This window comes from Gracilinanus agilis, chromosome 1 (genome assembly GCF_016433145.1).
Source record: "Gracilinanus agilis isolate LMUSP501 chromosome 1, AgileGrace, whole genome shotgun sequence".
Taxonomy (NCBI): domain Eukaryota; kingdom Metazoa; phylum Chordata; class Mammalia; order Didelphimorphia; family Didelphidae; genus Gracilinanus; species Gracilinanus agilis.
In genome coordinates, this window is record NC_058130.1 from 297,728,223 (window position 1) to 297,752,722 (window position 24,500).

Sequence of the window (24,500 nt, forward strand, 5' to 3'; positions counted from 1 at the left end):
GATTCCACGTACCTTCCACGCTGTGCCCTGTTGTGGGGTTCCTCAGTTCGTCTGGACTTGTTTTTATGTCCCCTTGAGGAGTTTTGTGTGTTGCGGTCAGGAGTTAAGAGCTGCTTCTTACTCTGCCGCCATCTTAACCCGGAAGCTACTTTTGTTGTACTTTTGAAAAAAATTCTAAAAGCTAATTGAACTGCCAAGTGGTTAAATGGAGCTGGTATCTACAACCCTACAATTAGGAGGAAGACAGATAGGAGTTTTTGAGAAATGATAGATAAGAGATGTTTCCACTCCATGCCCCCTCCCGACTTCCTGAGGGTGAGGTGAAATCTAACATCCATGGCTTCTGTGCCTCCAGCACTGGAAAATTACATTTATAATGGGAAAAGAAGAGAAGAAATCTTCTGATAAATTTATCTGTCTATCAGCTATCTCTGATTAGTGCCTAACGTTGTGATTTGATATACATTTATTTTTACATATATACTCAACTGATATAAACAATAATCAAAAGAAGGGTTATAAACTATTATCAACTATGTGGAAAATTGCTAGAAATCAGTAACAATAATGAAAATAAAAACTGAAACAGCCCTGAGTTTTTTAAAGATGACAAAAATATGAAAACAGTTAATATTGAAGGGATTTTGACAAGTCAAGCATACTAACATGCTGTTGGAAGAACTGTGAATTATTTCAACTATTCTGGAAAATAATTTGGTATTAGACTATGTAAAATATATTGTTTAAATGCCCATGCTTTTTGATTCTTCTATTCAATTAATGTCTTTAAAGAAGATCAGTGATAAAAAGAAAAATTCAATATACCAAAATATCTATAACAACACATTTTTCAGTAATAATGAACTAAAAACAAAAAAGAAACTGAAAACAAAAATGTACACATATGTTATTGCACAGTAAGAAATTATGATTATGTTGGATACAAAGCAGCATTAAAAGATACACTCAAACAACAATGTTAAATAGAAGTAGAACAAAATACAATTTTATAGGCATATAAATGGAAAGTATAGCAACAACCTACAATGTTTTTTAGAAATGGCTTTAACTTGGACAAAAAGAAGATAAATAAAAATGTAATTTCTTCCCTTTTTTGAAAAGTTGGGAGTTGATGAGGAATGATGAATATAATGCCACATTTTTAAAGTTATGTTTGTTATCTTTATTGAATTTTTTTCTTTTTTAATTATTTGTTTCAAGAATAGCTCTATGAGAGGAAGGAATATTTTTGTAGATGTACAAAACGTAAAAACAGAAGATTAAGAAATAAAATTTTAACAGTTCATTTAAAAAATATCTTTTGGTTAACTGAGATGCAAGAATATTACTGAGGCAGAATGGATAATACTTGGCACTTACTGTATGTGGGGTAGGTGAATTAGAATTAAGTGAGGACTATCAACTTAAGGAACAGGAAGAATGATGGTATCCACAATGTAACTTTATTATTTGTTATGTACTTGTGTTTGGAATGGAATCCTTTTTTGAATCCTTCTGAAAATGTTTTTAATTTATGACAGGTATCATCTGCTTTTCAGCCCCTTTAAAAAGTGATAGCTAATAGTAATAACAGTTATATATATATATATATATATATATATATATATATATATATATATATAAATTATTTTAAAAGCATCTCACTTCTCCACCTAAGTATAATTTTCCTGGCAGGAGAGCTAATGACAATGGTTTTTGTTCTCTTTTTACTGAAAGCCGAAGTATTTCTCTATGGAGATTATTAAAAGCATTTTTTTTTCATTTTTATGTCAATGCTGATATTTCCTTTTGAAAACTTTAATCTCACCAAAAATTCCTGTGAGCCGTGACCTCTATGAACACTTGGAGAACAGCATTCATTTTTTAAAATTTATTTACAAGAAATGACTGGGTCAACACTGATTTGTACCTTAGTTTTTTTTTTTTTTAACAAACATGTTAATATAATACATAGCCCAAATAGTTCATATCAAGTAGTTCCTCATTTTGAAAGCTTAAGTCATGCAATATGTTACAAAGTAGGACGGATTATCTATGATCTGAATATTTGCTTAGTTTGATATTTAGAGAGCATACTAGTCCTCATTTAGTTATACCAGAGTGCTTTGATTTATAGATTTATTAAAGCAGGATGATTCATCTATACATCGTTCCTTGGACTCAAGTTACTCATGACCTACATTTTATAAAGCATACAATTCAATTTAGTCTTCTTATTTCTACTGTCATTAAGTTATATTTAGCAGCATGAGAAGTAAACAGAGTTATCTTTAATGTTTTCCTGTTCCGACATTTATTTGTCCCTAGGTGGCCACATGGATGGAGCTGGGAAAGACATCAAGGAATCACAGATTGTAGTAGCCAAACTCCCCCTAAACTAAAAAGGTTGATTTTTTTTTTTTTTACTTCCAGCAACAGAAACAGATCTTTACAGTTTCCTTTTGAACTCCATTTCTGTGTTTAGCCAACCTTGTTAGAAAATTTTCTCTTTGATCTCACCTAATTCTTTCTCATTGCAATTTAAGCCATCTTTTTCTTCTTTTCTCTGGGAAAAATAGAGGACACTCCATGGGCTCTAAGTTATAATAACAATGTCTAAAATATCCATAGATTTTATGATTCTCTTTTGTATTTGAAGCTATCCTAATTCCTTTCATATCTCCTCAAAGATCTCATTTTCTGTTGCTTCAATCAATTTTGTTCTACCTTTTCAACTCTGGAGGAAAAATAAAAACAAAAACAAAAACAAAAACAAAAATTGAATATTATATATTAACAATCCAGAGTTAATGAGATATAGATTGGAAAGACTATATCCCAGCATATGATGCTAATGCAACTCTATATTACAATGACTGACTCTTGCCCCACATAATTCCCAATTTCAGAACACTACTCTCCTGCCACCTCCTTTATTGCCTTGTGTGTATATATTTTGCAGGAGAAAGAAAGAAGAAAAATATTCAGTGCTAAAGAAGATAGCATTGAAAGCCACTAATTGGGGAAGAGCTAAACATCTTATGCCACATTAATGTAACTGAATAGTAGTGCACCAAAAGAAATAACGAATATGAATTATTCAGAGGAATATATATATATGTAAAAAAGGGAAATACCTATTGTGAATAGAACAATATAAATAGAAACAACACTAATAATATCCCCAAACTGAGCATTGTCTAATTTTAATGACCAAATTTGGCATGAGAAAGCAGATGAGAAAATGTACTTACCTCTCTTCTTTGGAAGCATTTAAAAAAATACATTATAATAATTTGGATGTTGATTAGTTTTACTGAACTGCTTCCTCATTCTTTTATGTTTTTATATTTCTTATAATAATAGCTTTTTAGGCAAATAAATGGGGAGGAATACATTTGGAAATGAAAGTTCTATACAAGTTTAAAATTATTTTAAAACAATAATAATGAAATATACACACAAGTACAGCATCATATAGTCTTTGTCTTTCCTTTAACTAAAATCCTGAAATCTTTGAAGAAAGGCACTGACATGCTTGTTTTCACTATAGAGCAAAATGAAAGGAAGAGGATATGATAGCCATATGTTTTTTTTTTCTGAGTTTTATCTCTGAGTAGTTTAGAAGAATCATCCTCAGGTGAGGCTATGTTTTCCCTGACTGGCTCCATGCACTTAACAACCTATTTACTGCATAGTGGACAATGTTCAACGGGAGAGATTGTTGCTCTGCTCTTTTAGTTTCTTCCATGAATTATGCTACAGAGACTAATGATTTATTGCCACAAATAGTACCTTATTACAACTTGTGCAATAGTGCGTTATGTTTTGCTTATTTTTCATATTTACAGCAGTTTATAAAATAGCCCACATGGTTCAAAAAATTCAGTTGAAATAATAAAATTACTTTTGTAATAAGTAATAATTGCCAGTAATGTTTGTCTAGAGGTCCATTTTGGCATATTACCTTGATGAAATCGATAATGATGTAAGAATGCATAATAGAGTTTAAGAACTTATTTTAATTCATTATAAAACATCTAGTATAGATTTGGCCTTGAGAGTTGGACAGTTCAAACTTCTTAAAAACAGAGTGAGTTTACAAATCTAATATATACCAAGATTTTACATAACTTTGATGCTTAATTCAATTAAGAACAAATTATAATAACACATAAATTCAAGCACTCTTACCAAAACCTTTACATATAAGCCTTCCTAAGCATCATAGGCATGGGATGCTTCTCTGAGGATTCTGAGTATGGTCTTTTTTTTATTCAATTCAATTCAGTGATCATCAATAATATATTTATTATGTGCTGATCACTGTGGTAGGTGTGGAGGATACAATGGAAAAACAAAAGAAAATGAAACAAGATAATTTTAGGCTTCTATTGAGAATTTTTAAAAAACTGCTCCAAATGTAGTCCTTAGATTATTATGCAGTTAAAACAATAAAAACAGAAAGACCTTTGGGACAATGAATGTCTTTTGTCTCTTCCAGTGCTGCATCCATGGGTGAAATGTATATTTTCCTTAGTGGATATAGTGGCTAAAGTCCTGGGCGTGACCACCCATGAACTCCTGAAAGCACAAAACCATCTCTAGTGATGTAACTGACCATTAGCAGTCCCTGTAGAAAAGTAGATTCTATATTTACTTTTAACAATTCCTATGAGTTTAATTCTCCTAAAAATTTGATATGTATAACATCAGCTCTATTCACATATGTGTGTACTGTACTTAGAATGCCAGTAAAGTAGTGGGAGTTCATCTTATATAAACTGCCTTTAGCAAAGCTTTCTTTTCCAAACAGACTCAGAGGACATTTCAGGTTCATTCACGGTGAAGGTATTTTATTGCGTGGACTCAAATAATTCATGTAGTATGACTTCTTTTCTTTCTAGGACCATTTGCAGTCAAATTCTCTATGCCTTTCAATTTTCACTTCAGTGTTTTGAGACCTCATGTTTTAGCTACCTGACTGCATTAATATTTCTCAAATTTACATCAAATAAAATGGTATAAAGAACTGCATTTTTGATTTTAATCTACTGTAGTTGAATCAGAAAAAGGCACACAACAGATATTCATAATTTCTTTTTAAATGTTTTTAGTATAAACTCCACTCAAATGAGTAGTACTTTCTCCTGCTGGTTTCTGATATACTCCACACTGGTTACCCAATAGTATAGAACATTGGCTAAAAATTATAAAAAAACAAAAGAAAAAAAAACCTGATGATCCAAGTTCCAACATAAGCAGCTCTTCTGGTAGTCATCAAAAAGACCTTGATAGAATAGGTACTGAAGTATGGGCTTTTGCAACTTTAATTACTAATCTAAGATCATTGAACAGAATTTGTAAAGACTAGATTTCTTCGCCATACTTAACATCAGATATTCCTGGTCTCAAATATATTTTCATAAATCAAGAAGATGATTAATTGTATTTTCTCTCCAATATTCTATAACAATTCTACAAAGCTATTTAAAATCAATTACACCATTAAAGAATTAGACCGTTGAAGGGAAACTCATCCACATGTCTAATTTCAAATGATAAAGATGTTGGCTTAATCTTATTCTGATAGCACTCTTATTTACATTTTGGGGTATTTTAAATCTATGCTGTGCTAATTTTTATCATAATACTAATTATAGTGTTAACAACAATAACACCAACAACTAATATTTAAATAGCTCTTTCCCATGAAGCATATTATAAATATCTTCTCATTTTATTTTTCCTAAAAAACTTGGAGGTAAGGGCTTTATTGTTCCTGTTTTACAGAGAGAAAAAAGGAGGCATCTAGTAGTTAGGTGACTTGCTTAGGATCATTCATCTAGTATCTGAGGCAGAATATAAATTTGGGTCTAGCTGACACTGACTCCAACTATCTGTTTATTCTTCTACCTAGCCTCCTCTTACAATGAAAAGAAAAGCAAATCCAGCTTGCTGGATTTGAATTTAGTTCCCTCAGATTCAGTGGCCTATGAATATAAAATACTAATAAAGAATAGATAATAATTAACTATAGGCCCTGTTATATTTTATAGGATTTCTACTTTTAAAAGTTCAAATATCTGTTAATCTGCCTCAATGAATAAAGGAGTCTTTTCAATTAAAGATTTCCATGATACTTGAGAAAAATCTTCAAATGATTTAGTCTTACTTAATGTTGAATTACAATGAACCATTTGTGGATCTATATCAATAGTCTACTCCCTGTCGACACCTATGAGTATTTCCAAATGAAGGAATATAATGATTTCCCGGAAAAATATATTTACTTTAAAATGACAAAGAATAGGCATTGTCTTGCAAAAAGGCATCTGCTATTCTTGAACTATATCAAATGTGAGAATTTACTTCTATGTTTTAGCATCCAAAGAAAGAGCCATGTTTCACAGCAAGTGCTAGATTTACATAACGCTGATTAAAAAAAATAGTTCAATATCTAGTTGAGAAGTTACTTATGAAAGACATTTCTAAACATTCTAAAATTCTTAAATTCCAATTTCAGCCTTGAATATGTTGATTGACTTGCATAGTTGATTTGTTATGTTATAAAATAGAGTATTTAGTAATATTTTTGCCCACAACTTTCATAATATGAATTGCCTCCAACTTGATACTTGCCACCTCTGATATAGAGATTTTTCATTCCTACAAAACTAATGTCTTATATAGCCTGCCAAAATCACACCGAGAATATGCTATTTTACTTCCTTTACATTATTAAAAAAAGAACAACATGAAACACAGGTCTTGTAGGTCCTTTATAAAATACAAAGAGCCTGACATAATGGAATAAACCATTTTTATATAAGACTATAACCAAAGGATTGAAAACTGCTTCCCCTCTGCCCCTTTCAAATTTACTTTGTTCATTTTGCCTGAGACCAAATTTCTTTAGTATGTACTCTGTCTGCTTCAGTATGGTGACATAGTTGTATGCTTTACTGTGCCTGATTCTTAGGCCTGTGTCTTATGCAAATTTATACAGGACCTTGTGAAATAAGTTACTTTGAAGTACTTAGTGTATCACCAACTACCATATATATTTACAACTTTTGAAAATGTAGAATTGTTCCATGACAACCCCTTTTTTGGTAAACAGCCACTTGATTTTGTTGAGTTCAAATTGAGCTGATACTCAACAACTGAAGCAGTTCATTGTTGTCTCCAGGAAGAAAGCAACTAAAATTTTATCACTCAAAGATTTTGTCCTGTTCCAGGGGTGTTTTCACTGTAGTCAGTGCCTAAACATACAAGGAAGGCTTGTGAAACTAGTTCCAATCAGTTCATTAAAAAAAAAAAAAAAAAGAAAGGTTGAATGCTGCTTGGAAACCTCTGCTAGTAAAATTTGTCTTAAAATGTCTAATTCACAATAATAAGTTCAAGAGTTCTTGCTATCATAGTACAACAAACAAAATCATATCCATTTTCCTATTATATTTTTACTTGAATACTGCTGAGATGTAAGAGAACCACTATTAGAAATGTTCAGAGATTAGTGCTCATTGTGTTTATTATGTTATGTCTACCATTGCTAAAATGTACTCAGCAGCATACTATGTTACATTTGAAAAGTACTTTGGCCTTAAAAACACCATCAAAATGAAATTCTGTTTTGTAGAAATTAAATTAGGTTTTGACTCAATATGAGGGTAATAAAAATGAGGTAGTGATCACAGTTTTTAAAATATTAATCACTAAAGTCCAAATGACTGTTAGCAGCTTTTATGAGCAACAAGGTAGAGATATTAAAATGGAAAATATAGGAAGGAGGTAGAGAATTGCCTGGCCTCCCAGCCTAAGTGCTGATCCTGTGAAGTCTGGGTCACTCCCAGTAAGGACTCCCTCAAGTCCTGATCTCCACTTGGAAGTCTTGGTGGCATCTTCAGCCAGAGTTCCACCCAAAGAAAAGTTTGTCACTTCAGCTCTACTAACCCACACAGAATTCAAGGGAAGGGTCTCTCCAAAAGCCAAGGAAGTAAAGAGCATGAAGACTATGTTGGTGTCTTCTTTTATAACCCTTTTTCCCCACATCATTTCCTGTCTCTCCTCCTCTTCACAGAAACCAAATGCAGTCTTTCAATTTGCCTACCTAGCACTTCCCAAAGGTGGCAGCATTTGTGGCCTTGTGGGGTGTGAACTAGTAAGTGACTTGTGAGCTCTCTTACTTAATGGTTAGCTAGCTGCTAAGTAGGGGTACTTTAAGTTTTTCATTTGATTAACTAAAATAGACAAAGGGAGAATTAATTCTATCTTCACAGTTTACTTCTTTTAAAACATTTTGTTTAAGAAATTTCCTTTCATGAAAGATTTCTTCTAACAAAAGATCACGTAATGAAGTTTGGGCAGGGAATCTTTATTGAAGTGTCTCATTTCTGGAGTGGTATATAATTTCATTAATAAATTCATGATACTAAATAATTCCTTGTGACATATATTTTCTATAGTTTTGTTAATAAACCTTGAACATGGAATTAACAATTGTCAACAATTGTCCTCAGAAATACAGCAATCAGTATATGGAACTAAAATCTATTCCCAAAGAAATAATTTCATTACTAAATTTTAAAAAAGCTCTGCTCTATAGTACATTTGTTTATGTATTTAGACTTTAGAAATTTAGGGAGATTCTGTGTTTTCTCATCTGAAAAGTGAAAAAGTTGAACTAGATGATTTCTGAGTTCCCTTCTGCTCTAAATATTTAATCCTATTGTTATGTGACTGTTTGAAATGGAATGCCTGCAAGGGGATTAAGAGAAAGAAGGTGGGAAGTTACTGATCTATTTATGAGAATTACCTTTTGTTAACTAGTTCAAAAATAAGAGATTTAAAACTTTAAGAGATTCCTGAAATTTTTTAAACTAGAAAATAAATTTACCAACACATCAGCTAATTTTACTATTTAAAAGGTTAAAAATTAATGTAATATCTTTATATCTAATTTTTAGCTTTCCATATATGAAATAAAATATTGTTCCCAGATATAGAATGTACCACTATATCTGTATTGGTTCTCATCTTGCTGTTTTTCTCTTGTGGTCATTCTTTTTTCCCAATGAATACAATTACTTTTTCCCTGAGAGCAGTCAGATATATGTCCACCTTGCCCTTTTCACCAATGTCTAGCTGTAAAATACTTTCCTGTATTGTGTCAAAGTGTAAGAATTTGAGACATCAATGGCCTATGCTTGTGTAGCAATAGTAGACATGCTGACCTATTTGAGTTGGTTTTGGTGATCTCTTGCAAGCAGTAGTAGGATGCTAGAAGCTCATTACTCACAGAGAAGCATTCAGTTGTAAATCTGAATAAAATTGAAAATGGGAAATTCTGGAGAGAAAAAAGCTAGCACAATGCCTGTCAAAACAGGAAAGAAAGCATTTTGTCAAGAAGTTTGTCGAGTAAATTTTATTTACACTAACTCCCATTTCAAATGATTTCTTTGATGAAAACTTTCACTTTGCTTGAGTCTATCCAAGTTGTTTAGATTACCGTGTCTGCTTTGTAAATTTGTAAATGAATGTGCTGAGGCAAATGAGATTCTGTTCTTACCTTTAATGGATTGTGTCATGCAGTAGGGTGGCAGTGCATTTTATTTGACCTTTCTCCTTGCCTATAATTCAATTTAAGTCATTTGTCAAATGAGTGATATGACATTATGATTTGATAGAAGGCAAAACTTCAAAAGGATGCAATGGGTTGTCATCTATAGACTTAAACGTTTTATTTTTTAAGCTTTAGAAGGCACCTATAAGCAATATGAATCATTGATATTGAAAACTAGAATGGGTGAACCTAAAGGATCTCTAAGGACTATAAATATTTCCAAGTAGAGTATGAATGTGGAATTGAGTGACTTTCTATGTTTTTTTAAAATGCTTAATGAGAAATTTGAGGAGAAACTGAATATGTCTACAAAAGCATGTCAGAGTAATTTTACCTGAATATGCTCCATAAAAGGTGTGACTATAATATGAGACTATTCTGCATTTTTTTGCCCAAAATAACATAAGGTGAGGAACTATTAGACAATTGTGTTGTTGCTCTGTCATATCCGAAAAATAAGGTCCCAGTCCTCAATGGGAATAAATGGGTAGGGAAAAGGGAGGGTAGTTCTCAAAGTATTGATAGTTGAATAAAAATAATAGAATAGAAAAAGGTTGAATTTAGCTAATGAAAAGTGCTTATTTCCCTGGAAACAATTGACTACTGTATTTTTGCAAAGGATTTTTATCTTCATATCATAAATGAAGTGTATGTGTTATGGGGCCATGATATGGAATGTGGATGGGAAAACAAGATGAAGGAAAACTTAGAGTGTTCAATGTTATATAAATCCTTACAAGAGGAACTTGGAGTACACACCAACCATCTTTCTAAGTAGATCATATATAGTTCTAGAAGATAAGTTATATCAGAGATTTATTCCATGCTTTCAGGTAGAAGAATAATTCTCAAATTGTTTCTTTTGGATCTGTTCTTCAGGTTTGTTGTCTTCTCAATGAGATGTTTCATGTTTTCTTCTATTTTTTTTTCTTCTTTTGATTTTGCTTTATTAATTCTAGCTCTCTTGTGAGATCATTAGTTTCTACTTGCCCAAAACTAGTTTTTAAAGACTGATTCTCAGCTGTGATCTTTTGATTTCCCTTTTTGTTTTGGTCTATCCTGCTCTTTATAGCTTCCAGCAGATCAAGTTTGGAATCCAATTTACCTATTACTTTGTTTGATTACTTTGATTCTTTTTCCATATAGGCAATTTTGTTTTTCAAGCTGTTATTTTTTTTTGTATTACTTTCATTTCTTTTCCCACTTTTCTTCCGATTTTTATTCTATTTTTCTTACTCAATTCATGAACTTTTTTTTTTAGTTCCTCCAGAGATTGTGACCAAATTCCATTCTTTTGGACATTTAGTTGTGTTTCTTGTTTCTCACTCTCCACTCTTGCTTCTGTATTTTGCTTTTTTTTCCTCCATAGACATTTTCCACGGCCAAGAGCTCTTTTTGCTGTTGCATGTTCCTTTTGCCAGTACAGGACTGGGATCCCTGCATGTGAGTGGTCATTGCTTTCTTATCTTCTGTCTTGCAGGGTTTTGCCTTGGTATTATCTTCCCTTTCCTGTCAGAAGGCTGAGTGAGGGCAGGTAGATCTGTGATGTTCTTTGTGTAGAGTGTGCTTTAAAATATTTTTCTCTGAGGCTATCTTCGCAGCTTCTGCTGCCTTGGCTGTGATCAGCTGAATTGCTGCTCAAGCTCTACTATTTTTAGCTTTGATTCTCACTGTCAAAGTTTGGGACAGCCCTCAAGGATAATTCTGTGGTGTTTTCAGCCAGGCCCTGAGAATTTGGAGATTGGCCTGACCCTTACTCTAACTGGCACAGTAGTTCGTGTGGGGAGGGGTGGTCAGCTTGCACTTTCATTAGTGCAGTTTTGCCCCCTTATAGCATGAGAATCTCTACTCATTGCCTACCTTTCATGCTGAGTCCAGTGGGAGAACCCCTTTACTCATCCAGTTTTGATTTCTGTCCTTTTGAGATGCTTTGTAATGATCAGTTAGAAGGAGATTCAGAAAGCTCTTGCTACTAAGCTGACATCTTGGCTCCTAAGATCTATATTAGAGATTTATATATGTAAGTTACTCTGAATTCTAGGGCCTACTACTATAGAAGTGGAAGAAAGTTATGAAGAGCTAACAGTTTACCATAAGAATTATGTCCCCTCAAAAGTAGTCATTCTTAGACATCATGTACTTTTTCAAATGAAATTGTTTTAGCTTGAGCTGTTATTGGAACTCTTTGTATGATTGTGTTTGAAGCCTAAAGCATTTTATTTTTATGTTTTGGATATTTGTTAAAATCTGGTCTCAGATTCTGAAGACTACTTTGCATAAATCCTTACTCTCTTTTGCATTCTTTGCCTCAGTAGAAGGGAGAGAGCTTTATCATTCTGAGTAGATATGTCTTAACCTAGAAAGAATACAGGTGAGGATAATGGACCTTAGACATCTAGGCCAACTCTAGTTTTATAGGTGAAAAATCAGAAGGAATGAGAAAGTTTATATTTGCCTATATTCACGTTGGTACTAAGAGCATAAAGATTCAAACCCAGGTTCCCTGCCTTCATATGTAGTGATCTTATTCTACCATATAGCATCTTGCTGCAAAATTTCATAAGAATATCACCAAAAAGTACTTCATCCCTTTAATTGGCTATAGCATAATTGGAAAATTAAGGAGAAAATCAGATATAAAAGTTCCATATATATTTCATAAAACCACAGCTATTTGACTATGTAATGTGGTATATCTTCTTTTTTCCCAAATTCATTAGATATGTGAATAAACTTTAATCTTAGTGTGGTTCAGAAAGTTTATTTTTGTAATTTACATACTTACCATCTCTCCACAATCAATTCCCCTTTGGTAATAAATTTCTGGTACATTATAATTGTCCACAAAACTAAGAGTATAACTGCTGTTTTGTACCATTTTGAAACCCTGATTAAAATAACAAATGAAAATGAATTTATAAGTTTGGTCACTTAAGGAAAACAAAGGATTATCAAACATCAGAGGATGAAACATGATTGATGCCAAAGGCACATAAACAGAGATAAAAATAACTGTATTTTAAGCAGAGTCCTTTTGTGGAAAGGATATTATTAAATTTTCCTACCAAATGATTGAAAACATATGGTTGTGGGTGTGAACTCTCCATGAAAATATTATATTTTATAATGATAATGGACATAATCATGAATGTATCCTAAGCAGGAGATGATGGACAAGACTGATTGGAAAGCAAATATTTAGCATTCCTGATTCTGTTTCCAAAAATTAAGATCTTTTACTTGGGTTTCTTGTTGAAAGTTTAAAAAATACATCATAGCATTTCCTAAAGATGACATATCACTGATCTATTTCAGATATATTGCAATAAGATGTTTAGTGATTTTGTTTCAAAAGTTTATGATAGGAGTTACCCCAAGACCATGCATTTATAGCCTGTGTGTTTCCCTGACAGGTTCTCTAGCAGGTACAGGTTCTTTTGCTGTCCATGGCAGATTCTTAGTTCAGTGTCTGGAGAATGACCTAAGTTTGTGCATTGATTGTGATGCATTTCTTATTCCTGCATTTACTTAAGTTTAGAAATACTTGTTATTTTCTATTTTCTCATATTTAATATCTTTCCACTGGAATCATTTCTAATTTAAGCTGAGAATATCTTATAAGTGCATAATTGTTTTAATGTAATTTCTTCCATTAGCATATGATCTCCATAAGGACAGGGATTTTTTAAACCTTTCTTTGTGTCTCCAGGAGTTAGTATAATGAAGAAACAGAGTTTAATAAATGACTGTCAGCTGACTGATACATAGTTATTTTTAACATCTAAATATTTCATCATTATGAGTAGTTGGTTTATGAAAATGGAAATGTATGGATTAATAATTGAAGTGATGAGAAGAGGAATGTATTTCCTATTAAAAGATTCCTCCAGGACAGTGATGGCAAACCTTTTAGAGACTAAGTGGCCAAACTCATGCCCCATGAGAGCCAATGGCCCATGCTTACCCCAGACAGGGGAAGGAGGAAGTGCTCTAATTGGGCTGCTGGGTAGAGGGACAAGTGATGAGAGAAATGTCCTCAGGTGCAGGTGGAGATGGGGTGTGAAGCAGTCCCCTCCAGCAAGTGTGGCATGTTGGAGAGAGAGAGGAGAGAGAGAGAGAGAGAGAGAGAGAGAGAGTAGTATTATCCAGGTATTCTTTGTGAACAGAATGAGGGTCCATACTGTGTGTGTGCATATATATTTATTCATTTATTTATTCATTTGTTTGTTGTTTGTTTGTTTATTTATTTGTTTAAGATTAACATTTGGAATGTTAATGCTTGTGGGTATTTATTAAGTTTATATATGTATACACACATATATACACACACCTATATGTATGTATGTATATATAATGGGCTATGTCATGAACTAAAAGAATAAGTGAATTACATTAGAAAGTGTGGAATACCATCTCATTGGCCAGCAGGAAATCCCAAGAAAGATATCTCTTCAGAAATTTCAGGATCAGACTTCCTGGCTAAGTTGGTCATAGAGTAGCTGGAATGGCCAGACTCTCCTCACAACCAATCACTACAAAGCGTCTAAAAAGGACAAAAGTCAAAATCAGATTAGTGAAGGGGTTTTGACATGGGGCACAGCCTTGAAGGTAAGGCAGTGTTTGTGCATTTCCACCTTATAAGGGGGTAAAATTGCACCTATCAAAGTGTGAGCTGATCACCTCACTCCCACACCACCTACTACGCCGGAGCCAGAGTAAGGGCAGTTTCTAAGCTCTTGGGGGCTAGTGGAGCACACCACAGACTTATCCCTGGGGTCAGTGTAAGGCCTGGACAGCCTTTTCCAAGTCTGAAAAACATGGAGATAGGGTAAAACCAGCCTGCCCACAGCAGACTCAGTGGAGACTGGAAAAATAGCCTAAGGGCAAAAGTTAGATAGATAACACAAAGAGCTGCCTACCCTCCCCACTAATACTTCTGACTGAGAAGGGAAGATAACACAGAGAAAAAAACTAGCAAAGCAATGACCACCAACATGTAGAAACCACAATCAACAAGTACCAAAAGAAATAAACAGCCAGAGAAAAAGGCTTTGACCTTGGATAATTTCTATGGAGAAAAAGAGCAAAATACAGAAGCTACAGCAGAGAGTGACAAAGAAGGAAATACACCCAAACTTTAAAAAAAATGGAAATTGTTCACAAGTTCATGAGAGAATAAAAAAAGACTTCAAGAACCAAATAAGAAAGATAGAAGAAAAATGGGAAGAAAAGTGGGAAATAGAAATGAAAGTATTTGAAAAAGAAAATAAGTTTTAAAGACAACATTTCCCACTTAGAAAAAGAAGCACAAATGTCACGTGAAGTAATAAGCAAATTGGAGACCAGAATTGACCTGCTAGAAGCTGTGAAAAGCAGGGCAGATTAAACCAAAAAGGAAAAGAGAAAAATCATATATGAAAACCAGTCTTTTTTTTTAAGCATTTATTAATATTCATTTTTAACATGGTTACATGATTCATGCTCCTACTTTCCCCTTCAACCCCCGCATTCCCCCCACCCATGGCTGACACACATTTCCAATGGTTTTATCATGTGTCTTTGATCAAGACCTATTTCCAAATTGTTGTTAGTTGCATTGGTGTGGTAGTTTCAAGCCTACATCAACCAATCATATCCACCACAACCCATGCATTCAAGCACTTGTTTTTCTTATATGTTTCCTCTCCTGCAGTTCTTCCTCTGAATGTGGGTAGCGTTTTTTACCATAAATCCCTCAGAACTATCCTGTGTCATTGTATTGCTGCTGGTAGAGAAGTCCATTACATTTGATTTTACCATAGTATATCAGTCCCTGTGTACAGTGTTTGGCTCTGTTCCTTTCACTCTGCATCAATTCCTGGAGTTCTTTCCAGTTCACATGGAATTCCTTCAGTTTATTATTCCTTTTAGCACAATAGTATTCCATCACAAGCATATACCACAATTTCTTCAGCCATTCCCCAATTGAAGGACATACCCTCATTTTCCAGTTTGTTGCCACCACAAAAAGCACAGCTATGAATATTTTCGTACAATTCCATTTATCTATGATCTTTTTGGGGTGCAAAACCAACAATGGTATGGCTGGATCAAAGGGCAGGCATTCTTTTATAGCCCTTTGAGCATAGCTCCAAATTGCCAGCCAGAATGGTTGGATCAGTTCACAGCTCCAACAGCAATACATTAATGTCCCAATTTTGCCACATACCCTCCAACATTCATTACTCTCCCCTTCTTTCATTTTAGCAAATCTGCTAGGTGTGAGGTGATACCTCAGAGTTCTTTTGATTTGCATTCCTCTAATTATTAGAGATTTGGAACGCTTTCTCATGTGCTTACTGATGCTTTTGATTTCATTACCTGAAAACTGCCTATTCATGTCCCTTGCCCATTTATCAATTGGGGAATGGCATGATTTTTTATACAATTGCTTTAACTCCTTGTATATTTGAGTAATTAGACCCCTGTCAGAATTTGTTGTTATAAAGATTTTTTCCCAATTTGTTCTTTCCCTTCTCATTTTGGCTGCATTGTTTTTGTTTGTACAAGAGCTTTTTAGTTTAATATAATCAAAAGCATTTAATTTACATTTTGTAATTTTCTCTAACTCTTGCTTGGTTTTAAAATCTTTCCTTTCCCAGAGATCTGACAGGTATACTATTTTGTGTTCACTTAAATTATTTATAGTTTCCCTCTTTATATTCAAGTCATACACCCATTCTGAATTTATCTTGGTGTAGGGTGTGAGATGTTGTTCTAAACTTAATCTCTCCCATATTGTTTTCCAGATTTCCCAGCAGTTTTTGTCAAATAGTGGATTCATGTCCCAAAAGTTGGGCTCTTTGGGTTTATCATACACTGTCTTGCTCATGTCATTTACCCCAAGTCTATTCCATTGATCCTCCTCTCTGTCTCTTAGCCAGTACCATATTGTTTTGATGACTGCTGCATTAAAGTATAGTTTAATATGTGGTACTGCTAGACCCCCTTCCTTCACATTTTTTTTTCTTTATTTCCCTTGATAGACTTGGTCTTTGGTTATTCCAAATGAAATTTGTTATAGTTTTTCATAACTCAGTAAAGAAGTTTTTTGGTAGTTTGGCGCTAAATAGGTATGGTGCTAAATAGGCAAATTAATTTGTGTTGAATGGTCATTTTTATTATGTTAGCTCATCCTACACATGAGCAATCAATGGTTTTCCAGTTGTTTAGACCTACTTTTATTTGTTTTGGAAGTGTTTTGTAGTTGTTTTCATATAATTCCTGTTGTTGTTTTGGTAGATAGATTCCTAAGTATTTTATATTGTCTAGGGTGATTTTAAATGTTGTTTCTCTTTCTACCTCTTGCTGCTCTGATATGTAGGGAATATATAGAAATGCTGATGATTTATGTGCATTTATTTTGTATCCTACAACTTTGCTAAAGTTGTTGATTATTTCTACATGCTTCTTAGTTGATTCTCTAGGATTTTTTAAGTAGACCATCAAGTCATCTGCAAAGAGTGATAGCTTAGTCTCCTCGTTGATTATTTTGATACCTTCAATTTCTTTGTCTTCTCTAATTGCTACTGCTACTGTTTCTAGTACTATGTTGAATAATAGAGGTGATAATGGGCATCCTTGTTTCACGCCTGATCTTATTGGGAAGTCTTCTAATTTATTCCCATTGCATATGATGCTTGTTAATGGTTTTAGGTATATACTATTTATTATTTTTAGGAAAGGTCCCTCTATTCCTATAGTTTTCAGTGTTTTTAATAGGAAAGGATGTTGTATTTTGTCAAAGGCTTTTCTAGCATCTATTGAGATAATCATGTAATTTTAGTTTGTTAGATTGTTGATATGCTTAATTATGTGGATGGTTTTCCTAATGTTGAAACATCCTTGCATTCCTGGTATAAATCCCACCTGATCATGGTGGATGATCTTCTTGATTACTTGCTGGAGTCTCTTTTCGAGTACTCTATTTAAGATTTTTGCATCTATGTTCATTAGGGAGATTGGTCTGTAGTTTTCTTTCTCTGTTTTTTATCTCCCTGGCTTTGGAATCAGTACCATATTTGTGTCATAAAAGGAATTTGGTAGGACTCCTTCTTTGCTTATCATATCAAATAATTTGTATACTAATGGCATTACTTGATCTTTGAATGTCTGATATAATTCACTTGTGAATCCATCAGGCCCTGGCAATTTTTTCTTAGAGAGTCCTTTGATGGCTTGTTCAATGTCTTTTTCTGATATGGATATGTAGGTATTCTATTTCTTCTGTTGTTAATCTAGGCAATTTATATTTTTGTAAGTATTCATCCATATCTCCTAGATTGTTATATTTATTGCCATATAATTGGGAAAAATAGTTTTCAATGATTGCCTTAATTTCCCCTTTATTAGAGGTGAGGTCTCCCTTTTCATCTTTGATATTGTCAATTTGGTTTTCTTCTTTCCTTTTTTATTAGATTGACCAGTACTTTGTCTATTTTATCTGTTTTTTCAAAATACCAGCTTCTAGTCTTAGTTATTATTTCAACTGTTATTTTACTTTTGATTTTATTAATTTCTCCCTTGATTTTTAGCATTTCTAATTTAGTTTTCATCTGGGGATTTTTAATTTGTTCACTTTCTAGTTTTTTAAGTTGCATGCCCAATTCACTAATCTCTACCCTCCCTAATTTGTTAATATATGCACTCAAGGATATAAATTTCCCCCTTAGTACTGCCTTGGCTCCATCCCACAGAGTTTGGTAAGATGTCTCATAATTTTTATTCTCTTCAATTAAATTGTTGATTGTTTCTATGATTTCTTCTTTGATTAGCTGGTTTTGGAGAATCATATTATTTAATTTCCAATTAGTTTTTGATTTGCCTGTCCAGGTGCCCTTACTAATTATTATTTTTATTGCATTATGATCTGAGAAAGTTACATTTATTATTTCTGCTCTTTTGCATTTGTTTGCAATGTTTCTGTGCCCTATTACATGGTCAATCTTTGTGAATATAATATGTGCAGCTGAAAAGAAGGTGTATTCCTTTTTGTTCCTATTTATTTTTCTCCACATATCAATTAAATCCAATTTTTATAGGACTTTATTCACCTCTCCTAACTCTTTCTTATTTATTTTTTGGTTTGATCTATCTAGATCTGAAAGAGGAATATTTTGATCTCCCAGTATTATGGTTTTACTATTTATTTCCTTCTTGAGTTCTGCCAGTTTCACCTTTATGAATTTCGATGGTATGCCACTTGTTGCATACATATTGAGCAGTGTTATTTCCTCATTTTTTATACTGCCTTTAATCAGGATTTAATGACCTTCTCTGTCTTTTTTAATCATATCTATTTTAAGTTTGGCTTTCTCAGAAATCATGATCACCATTTCTGCCTTCTTTTTCTCACTTGATGCCCAAAATATTTTGCTCAAGCCCTTAGCCTTAAACCTGTGTATGTCCACCCGCATCATATGTGTTTCTTGTAGACAATATATGGTAGGATTTTGATTTCTAATCCACTCTGCTATTTGCTCCCGTTTTATGAGCGAGTTCATCCCATTTACATTCAAAGTTATAATTATCAGTTGTGAATTTGCTGACATTTTTGTATCCTCCCCTATTCCTTCCCCTTCTTCTTAAACTTTTTCCTTTAAACCGGTGATTTATTTAAGCCGATATCCCTTATCCCCTCCCATGATTAACTTCCCTTTCTACCCCCTCCCTTATTATTCCCCTCTTTTTATTTTTAAGGGCCTAATGAATTTCTCCCTTCTTCGCCCCTCCCTTTTTTACCTCCCCACTCCCCTGCTCCCCTTGGTTTATCCCTTCTAACTTTCTCAGTAGGGTTAGATAGAGTTTTATATCCCAATGGATAGTATAGCTACTCTTCCCTCTCAGGGATAATTACACTGAGAGTAAGGTTTAAATATTGCCTCTTAATGCCCTCTTCCTCTCCTTCTTAAAATAGTATTTGTCTCCTCCCCTTCCCATGCCCTCTTTGTGTGTAATAGAATATCCTATTTTTTTATTCACTCAAGTTTCTCTTGGTGTCCCCTACTATTCATCCCCCTCTTTCCCATCCCCATATCATCTTAGACCACTTAGTATTCCTATGAATTATTCTTCTGATTACTATAATAGTGAATACTATAATAGTGAATAGAGTTCACTACAGAGAATTATACATAGCATTTCTCCACATAAGAATACAGATAATTAGATCTTATTGAAGCCCTTAAAGAGGCAAATTTAAAAAATATGAGTTTTCTTTCTTTCCCCTTTGTTTCTTATTTACCTTTTCATGTTTCTCTTGTTTTTTGTGGTTGGATATCAAACTTTCCATTTAGTCCTGGTCTTTTCTATGCAAATACTTGGAAATCTTCTATCTTGTTGAAAGCCCATACTTTCCCCTGGAAGTATATAGTCAGTTTTGATGGGTAGTTGATCTGTGGTTGAAGAACAAGTTCTCTTGCCTTTCTGAATATCATATTCCAAATCTTGTGGTCTTTTAGAGTGGAGGCTGCCAGATCGTGTGTGATCCTGATTGGTGCTCCTTGATATCTGAATTGTCTCTTTCTGGCTCCTTGTAAGATTTTTCTTTTACTTGAAAGCTCTTGAATTTGGCTATTATATTCCTGGGGGTTGTCTTCTCTGGCTCCAGTGTAGAGGGTGATCTATAGATACTTTCAATGTCTATATTGCCCTCTTGTTGTAGAAGTTCAGGGAAATTTTGCTGAATAATTTCTTTTAGTATGGAGTCCAAATTTCTATTAATTTCTGCTTTTTCAAGAAGACCAATGATTCTCAAATTGTCTCTTCTTGACCAGTTTTCTTGTTTTGTCACTTTCTCATTGAGATATTTCATGTTTCCTTCTATTTTATCAGTCTTTTGACTTTGTTTTATTTGTTCTTGTTGTCTTGAGAAATCATTGGCTTCTAATTGCTCAATTCTAGCCTTTAGGGATTAGTTTTTGGCTACAATCTTTTGGTTTTCCTTTTCAATCTGGTCATTTCAGGTGTTCAATTTCTTCATCAGTTCGTTTGATTTCTGAGCCTCACTTTCCAATTGTAAAATTCTGCCTTTTAAACTTATTTTCTTGACTGATTTCTTTTTGAGCTATTTCCCATTTTTCTATCCAAATCATTTCCAACTTTCTTGTCATCTCAGATTTGAACTCTTCAAAAGCTTGTGACTAGTTTTCATTATTGTGGGACGGTCCGGATGTGATTGCTTGTTTGTTCTCCTCTTATCTTTGCTCTGTTGTCTGGATTTTCTCTGTGTAAAAGTTGTCCAGTGTTAAAGATTTGTTCTTCTTCTTCTTAATCTTTCTCTTCTGGGCTTCCTGATTCTAGGTTGCAATTTTAAGCCCAGCTCCTTCTCAGCTTTATCCTCATGCTCAGGGTCTGTCTGCTCTCTTTAGGCTCCTGAGGTCTCAGGTCTTGTTATTCTCAAGGTCAAGCCTTCAGGTGGTCCCCCTTGCTTGATCCTCTGCTGGAGGCTCTTTTACCAGTCTCAGGGCACTGCTTCCATAGTCATATACCAGTCTGCACTGGTTCCCCACTCAAGGTTTCAGAGCCTTTGCTTATGCCTGAGTCTGCCTCCACCCATGCCTGTGCTCAGTGTCAGCTCTCAGTCTCCACGTGAGTTCTTTAGCCTTTTTGGGGTCTTAAGTGTTGTTGCTCTCAGGAGCAGGCCCTGGAGCTTCCATTGACTCAGTGGGTGCCCCAAACTTGCTCTAATTCTTTTGTGCTGGCTTTGGCACTGTAGGTGGTATGTGTTTGTGTGTGTGGGGGATTGCTCAGCCTGTGATTTAGTGAGCACTGTTTCACCACTTTATAGCATGTAAATGCCAGGATTCCACTTACCTTCCACACTGCGCCCTGTTGTGGGGTCCCTCCTTTTGTCTGGATTTGTTTTTATGTCCTCTTGAGGAGTCCTGTATGTTTTGGTTAGGAGAGTTTAAGCACTGCTTTTTACTCTGCCGCCATCTTAACCTGGAACTCCACAATACTGAAAACCAGTCTTTAAAGACTAATATTGGGCAAGTAGAAGCTAATGATTTCACAAAACAGAAAGAATTTATAAAACAAAGTCAAAAGAATGGCAAAATAGAAGGAAACATGAAATATCTCATTGAAAAGACAACTGACTGGAAAAAAGGTCTAGGAGAGACAATTTGAGAATCATTGGTCTACCTGAAAGCCTCGGGGGGGGGGGAATAGAAGCCTTGATGTCATATTACAAGAAATTATCCAAGAAAGCTGCCCTGATAATCTTGAACAACAGGACAAAACAGACATTGAAAGAGTCCATATATAAAGACAACCCCCATTAATGTAATTGCCAAATTCAAGAGCTTCAAAGTCAAAGAGAAAACATTGCAAAGAGCCAGAAAGTCACAATTCAGATATCAAGGAGCCCCAGTCAGGATTATTCAGGATCTGGTAGCCTCCATAATAATGGGCTACTGGGCTTGGAATATGATATTCAGTAAGGCAAAAGAATTAGGTCTATAACCAAGAATCACCTACCATCCAAACTGACTACATACTTTCAGGCTAAAGTATGAGAATATAACAAAATAGAAGATTTCCAGGGATTCCTAAAGAACATACAAGAACTAAATGGAAAATTTGATGTCCAAATACAAAATTCAAGAGAAAAAAGGAAAGGTAAACAAGAAAGTGAGGGAAAATTATTTTTAGGTATTTGGCAAAGTCAAATTGTTTTTATTCCTATATGGAAAAATAATATTTGTAACTCTCAAAAATTGTTTTTATTATCATAGTAGATAGAAGAATTATTCAAAGGCAGAGATTGGGGTACTAAGTTGTTTAATATGATGTGTAAAAAAGGGAGGGTATAGAAGATGGGACCAAGAGAAACTTGAAAGAAGAAGGGTATATTATATAAGTTATACCACATAAATTATACCATATAAAGGATAAATTATAGCATATGAAGAGGCACATGGAGGGGGTGAGGTAAGAATACTTAGCAAGAATAAGAAGGTGAGGAAGAGAGAAGTAATAGAAAATACTTAAACCTTATTCTCAGTGGAATCAGTTCTGACAGGGAAGAGCAGTCAGATCTATTGGGGTATAGAATTCTATCTTACCTTATGGAGAAGTTAACTTTAGTATCAATTTGAGCTATTACTATATGATCCCAATTCAAGCTTCCATGGGAGACTGTAGTGAGAGAAAGAATGGTAAAATATAAGTATATGAGTTAGATAAAAATTAAAATGTTATAAATTACTTGGTGGAGTTTTGACTAGTAAAGTAGCTCAAAGTTTGAATTAGGTAGAAGAAATTGAAGAAGATCTATACTCGTCTTGATTCTACTTCACTTTTTAAGAGAAACAGGAATCCTAAAGATCACAGAAGACCAAATAACAGTCTAGAAAACTAAAGAGAAAATATAGTGACATATTACATTCTAGAACTGTACAAATTGTTAACCAAAAACCCAAGGGCAGTATGAAAGAGACATCCAGCAACAAAGATTTGTATCTATTCTACATGTAGTTTGTAAGACATGTTTCAAGACAGTAAAAGTGGAGGCCTCTAATGAGAAAAATTCAAGGTGTTCAGAAAGCTCAAGGATGGGTGAGAGAAATGTCTTCCCCCTTGTAATGGGTAAAACATTTAAAGGTTGGGCTAAATTTTTTAGGAATGTGGTTGCCATAATTATTACTCAACTCAGAATGACTTTTTAGCAATTTATTTATAAAATAAAGGGAAAGAGTGAAAGTAAGGAAATCAGAAAGAGAATATTAGTTACTCAGGACCAATATGAACCAGGCAGAGCTTCAGAGGCCTCAGCAAAGGGGCCCCAGAGAAAAATTGCACAAGGGTTTTAGCAATGAGGCCTCTTCCAAGATGAGGGGGCTCTCCGGAGGCTAGTGCCTCCAGAAAAACCTGGAAAGAAGTCAGCCCTTTTCACTCAACCACATGGTAGTCCTAAAGGAAAAAAAACCTAAAAGCAGCAGGCAACTGGGTAACTCAGTGGATTGAGAACCAGGCTTAGAGATGGGAGGTCCTAGGTTCAAATCTGACCTCAGACACTTCCCAACTGTGTGACCCTGGGTAAGTCACTTGACCCCCATTGCCTACCATTACCACTCTTTCTGCCTTGGAACCAGTACACAGTATTGACTCCAAGATAGAAGGTAAGGGTTTAAAAAAAAATCTAAAAGCAGTCCTAGGTCTCAAGCTCAAGCTCCTTCAAGGTCAAATTGAAGGCAAAAGACCTCATCACAGGAAGTTCTTGCCCCTTTTAAAGTCTATTCCTTTTTTCACTTCCTGTACTTTTCTTCCACTTTACATGGGCCAATTAAAATTTTGCTTAGGACTGCTCATGGGGCAGTCAGTTGATTCTGATTTATCACCCACTATTGCACACATGGGTCACAGACCTCCCCATACTTAAAGATAACTGGGGTATATACACTTCTGGTGATTAAATCTAAAAATGGGCAGGGGAGAGCTAATCCCATCTTCACACCCTCAAAAGTAACCTTGAACATGATATCAGAGTGTCAAAGGCTTTTAAAAAAAATATAAGAATAGGCATTCACAAGTAGAAAGCAAGTTTACAGTCAGCAAGTGCAAAGCAGGGATCTCACAGACCCCTCTTTATTCTAGTCCTTATTGCAAAATGATTCCTTTCCACATTCACCATAGTTTGATTACCAGAGAGTTATAATCTAGGTAGGAAAAACTATCTAATCAGAATAATTTATAACACCTCATTTCACTAGTTATATATATTGGTTTTATCTAGTCTATATGTATATCTGGCAAAGTGGCCAGTTAAATAATCCTTAAGTAATTGGTAGCCTATCACTTTTTTTTAAAGTGGCCAGTTAAGTAATCCTTAAGT